A 6126-nucleotide genomic window follows, 5' to 3' on the forward strand; every position below is an offset into this window, starting at 1 on the left:
TCCTTAGGTATTTCTACAATTATTAATTTTACAAAACAAAAGATATATATGTAAATATATTATTACATAAAATATACTAATATTACATAAAATTATGTTTCAACTAATATTATTGATATAACATTAATTAAATATCAAATAAGTATCATAATATATTATAAGAATAATTAATACATAACAAATATATAAACTTAATTGATTTATACTATAATGTGTTAATACTTGATATAGGTTCGTGAATCCGAGGCCAACCCTGCATTGTTCAATGTCGTCATATGTATTTTTACTACAAAATACAGTACTGTGAGTTTCATTTACCTTTTTACCCTTTATATTTTTGGGCTGAGAATACATGCGCAACTTTTATAACTGTTTTACAAAATAGACACAAGTAATCGAAATTACGTTCTATGGTTGAATGATCGAAACTGAATATGCCCCTTTTTATTAAGTCTGGTAATCTAAGAATTAGGGAACATACACCTTATTGACGTGAACTCTAAAGATAGATCTATCGGGCCCAACAAGCCCCATCCAAAGTACCGGATGCTTTAGTACTTCGAAATTTATATCATGCCCGAAGGAGGATCCCGGAATGATGGGGATATTCTTATATGCATATTGTGAATGTCGGTTACCAGGTGTTCAATCTATATGAATGATATTTTTGTCTCTATGCATGGGACGTATGATTATGAGAAATGGAAGTATGAAATCTTGTGGTCTATTAAAATTATGAAATGATTCTTTATGATAAACTAATGAACTCACCAACCTTTTGGTTGACACTTTAAAGCATGTTTATTCTCAGGTATTAAAGAAATCTTCCGCTGTGCATTTTCTCATATTAGAGATGTTAATTGGAGTCATTCATGACATAGTTCAAAAGACGTTGCATTCGAGTCGTCGAATTTATCAAGATTATTATTAAGTCAACTATACTTGTATATATTATGTAATGGTATGCATGTCGTCAACTTTCGATGTAAAGCAAGTTTGTCTTTAAAAAACGAATGCAATGTTTGTAAAATGTATCATATAGAGGTCAAGTACCTCGCGATGTAATCAACTATTGTGAGTCGTTTGTAATCGATATGGACTTTGTCCAGATGGATTAGGACGGGTCTCTACAGTTGGTATCAGAGCGGTGGTCTTAGCGAACCAGGTCTTGCATTAGCGTGCCTAACTGATAGTCGTTAGGATGCATTAGTGAGTCTGGACTTCGACCGTGTCTGCATGTTAAAAGTTTTGCTTATCATTTTTATCAGAAAACATCTGCTTATCATCCTTAGAAAATTACCTACTCATTATTCTTAGTCTAGACACATTTTACTGCATTGACTGCATGAATAGTGTATAGACAAAATTCATATCTTAGCGTATCTGACAATTCATATCTTAGTGTATCTGTTACTGTAGACCTTGCCTGATATCTCTCGTAAATTTCTCCTTAATTTAAGGGATCCTGGTACTATATATATCTATGCAAATTATGCATTGAGAATACCATCTAACTATCAATTGATGCTACTAAACTCTTCATACCAAAAATCTTTCCTGAGATCGTTTAAGATGGCCTCTACGAATCGACCAAGTTCCTCTGACTCCGAAGACAGCGTGACAGGAGCACACCAACCAATCAACAACCGTGATTACTGGAGAAAATGGGGATGGGTTCGCGACATACTCACCCTATGGAGAAAGGAAGAAGGTACTCCATATCATGAATCAAATCTACCACCTAACCTTTGAGTACTTGACCCGCTCACCGGCGAACCCGTTCACAATACCGTTTATACCCTATTTGCAAGAATTTTTCGTCTTGAAACTACCATTAATGGAACTAGAGAAGATATCCGACCTCTACCTCACATTGATAAACAACTCGGGTTAGTAGAAGAAGTTAGAGAACTCCGAGCTCGAGTATTAACTTTAGAGAGCACGGTATACAATTTGCAATCATCAACAGTATCACCAACACCAGTAACATCACCAGCCTTAGCACCAATGGCACCAGTACCACCAACAACCCAAGTTTCAACAATCCATGCCTCAACATCTCATTCTGTACCTCGAGTATAATTATCGTTCCACAAATCATTCTACATCATTTATCTTCGTTCGACATGATGATTATGTAAACTCTAATGTTTTAGAGATTATGTATCATAGTTCTAATCGTAAATCTGATGAGTTTAATATCACATTGACTCATTAAATCCATAATTACATCTGAAGAAAATATATATGTAAATATATTTTCATAAAGATTGTGATTAAAAATTCTTTCGTACAAACTGTTAATGGTAAAAATATTTTAACGGGTAGGTAATACCCGAGAAATATTTAAGATTTCACATTAATAAGTTACATTGTACAGTCTTCGAATCTGAATCAACGGTCAATTACCATCCTACCTACATCTATCGATATACGAATCCGTTCACCACAGAATAACCATTTTTCATTCAAATTCAATTTCATATTTGGATTTTTACTTACCAGAATCTAACAAGTGGCATAATGAAGAAATAATGGACACAATAAAAATTGATTAGAAACAGACTAATTAACAATATGGAATTTTGTTAAGAAACCATGCTAACTGTTCCAGCTAACTGTTCCTAGCTAACTGATTACATTCTATTTATAAGATTTTATTTATTGCAATTTAATTATCGCAATTTACATTCTCGCAATTTTATTTATTGTCATCTAATTTCTGTTATTTACTTTACGCACTTTAGTTATCGTTATTTAATTCCTGTTATTTATTTTACGCACTTTAAATATCCGGACACGTATACAAGGTTTTGACATATCATATCGATGCATCTATATATATTATTTGGAATCACCATAGACACTCTATATGCAGTAATGATCGAGTTCTCTATACAGGGTTGAGGTTGATTCTATAATAATATATATACTTTGAGTTGTGATCGAGTCTGAGACATGTACACGGGTCCCGATACGTATTAATTAATTCGGATATTATATATTAAGCTATATATGTATTATCGGACTGTTAATTGTGGACTATCAAATATGGACTTTCGACATTGGATAATTAAAATGAATTAAAATATTGATTATAACATATGAAACTAAACATATCTTCAAGTTTGCCACTTGATCTCATCTTAAACCTCATCTGTATCTTGACGATTACAATCTGCGTTCAAACCTTTCATGATTCTTGAAAACACCTCAATCGATAGGATGAATCAACCGCACTTCATCTACGGAAGGAAAGGTTTATGCATATAGTTATGCACCTGAGAAACTCTCGGCAACTGAGTAAAAGTTTAACACGTAGCCGCATCAGATCCTTTGGCATTTATTAGCAAAAATAACTTTGCGATCCCTTTTCAAAGTAGCCAATTTTGTCACAGCTCCAGCAAGTCAATTCGACTTTTCATTCGAAGTAGCCTTACTATAATCCTGATATATACAATTACCCTTTTTATAACGGAGAATTCTTTTATATTCCACCATATTACCAGAAGACGTACCAGCAGCCTCGTTGTTTTTTTTTGCTTAAATCTCTCTGACAAATTATTATATTTATTCATTGAAACCCTATCATATACTCATCCGCATCTTGTAACGAGAACTGCTATACCAATTACCGGGAATCAGCAAATTTGTATTTTGAGTCTCGCAACGTTTCCACATCAACAGTTATATGTATCCATATAACATTTATCTCTTAGAACTATGATCTTCCATTCTGAAATTCAGAAAAGCACCCAGTCTGTGAATTAATGCTCTAAATTTTGAAAAGTTGAATGAAGCAACAAAAACTATGGAAGATTTTAACAGTCAAAAGTTTGATAAAAAAAAAAGATACGTTGGAAAAGCTCAAAAGGAAGTTTGGTACTGAAAAACGAATTGAGCAAACCATGAAGGAGACTCTGAGCAAATCACAAGGACTAAACATGTACATAAAGAACCCTGATGATTCTGTTTCTGATGAAGTCTTTAGTGAATATCTTGCTCCTTATTTATTCTAAATCCTTGCGAAAGGATTTTCTTCATCAACATTCGATCTCAGAAATTCTGAAAATATCATCATAAATATCTTTGATATTTCCGAGAATATTTTCATAACAATTCTTATCTGAAATCATTAATCTCTTCGTGCTATCAGTGTTACATCATATACAAACTGTTAGTTTCTATATTCTGTAAACTTTCGAGCTTGAAATATGAATGTTATTGAAGTAATGTTGGGAACTGATGCATGAGTTAGTATAATATAATGACACTTGATCAACGTGATTATATTACAGTAAGTCATGCTGAGTTTTTAATGGAACGTGATGATTCACAGATCATAACGTCATCATGTGCCATGTTACACGACTCTTACATTCTACCCAATCTCCAAGTATATCACGAACATATATTCTTAATAGTTCTATCTTTTCAGATATTTTAGTAATTTGAAAAATCAAGATCATGCCATTACGATTTCCTTCTAGAACATTAACTATGTTCATTTCAAAATCCATATCTACGAATTCCGGACCATTATTCGCTTGACTTGAAGTCGGGAAAAGGAGACGAAAGTATGGAACTCTTGAATATAAAGAAAATATAAAGCTTGACAACAACACATAAATTACAAACCGTGCATATCAATACGTATTGCCACGTAAAGGCACGAGAAAATTAAAAACACTATAACCCCAAGATAATAGTAGAAGTAAATATAATCCTCCGGTAGTAGATGAAAGAGAAGAATGACAGATATGAAAGTTAAGAGTATATCAAGGATCAGAACTGGATGGAGCATATTAATGAATGCTTTAAAAATATGAATTAGGGGAGAAAGAATGGAAGGTGTGAGCTGTGAAAATAAGGAAACGAAGGGAGTGGCTTTATAGTAAAATATCCGACAGAGCAATCGAAATAGATTATTGCATTTAATCAAAGAAGATCTGATTTCCTATATCGCCGAAGAACCAAATCTTATTACGAAGATTTTCTTTAAATCCCATGAATTCCGGAAATCAATCATAACTACGTCATCAGTTCCCTCTCTTGCGATAGCTTCGATTATACTCTTCGCGTAATCAAATTTTTTTTTACCTATATTACTCACTGATGATAAAACTATAATTTCTAGCTCGGATACGTCATGAAAACATACTTATTGTCAGCCATGACCATTCCACTCAAATTTCGGGACGAAATTTCTTTAACGGGTAGGTACTGTGACGACCCAGAAATTTCCGACCAAATTAAAACTTAATCTTTATATGTTCCAACACAATAAGCAAAGCCTGTAATGTTGAGTCTCGAAATGTTTGAACTATTTATATAGATTCATTTAACCTGTGACTATTTCCGACGATTCACGAACAATTGTGTGTAAATAAATATGTAAATATATATACATATATAAATATAAGAGTGCATATTAAGTTGTATTAATAAAATACAAAATAATCATTTGAATTGAAAATGTAAAATAATGTACAAGATAATTAAGATTAAAATTTATTTATGATTTAAACGAATTCTTATTTTTATTTATTATCATTTTTATGATATTATTTAGTTATTTTATTAGAATTATTATTAATATTATTAGGGTATTTACTATTAATATTTATTAAAAATAAAAATAGGGAATCCCATTCTGTTAGAAGTAACTATCAATTTTTTTTCTTTTTCTTCACATGAAAATAATTTACGTACTTCATGTCTCCAGTTTGTTACAAGTCTACTTCACAAATCAATTGGAAATCAATTTAACTGTTAAATCATGTACCTAATCACTCTATATAAATTACAAACTGCAATTTGAGTTGAAAACAAAGAAAACCCAGAAAATAAGCTCGACACTCTGTACATTCATCTTTTTCACCATATTTTGATTTAGAACAAATTTTCAAAATGTAATAATGCAGTCATGTTAGGAATCGTCTATCTAAACTATCTGTAAGTTTTCAATCCTCAATTCTTTCTATTAATTTCTAATTTGAGAGTCAAAGTTTTGGTTTTCAAAGTCAACTAAGTGTTCTTGAATCAAATTCGAGTTTGTTTTGATATCTCCAGTTAATTTGATGATCCATAAAGATTATAGGAATGATTTGCAACACAATTCATGTT

This window comes from Rutidosis leptorrhynchoides, chromosome 9, assembly GCF_046630445.1.
Source record: "Rutidosis leptorrhynchoides isolate AG116_Rl617_1_P2 chromosome 9, CSIRO_AGI_Rlap_v1, whole genome shotgun sequence".
Lineage (NCBI taxonomy): Eukaryota > Viridiplantae > Streptophyta > Magnoliopsida > Asterales > Asteraceae > Rutidosis > Rutidosis leptorrhynchoides.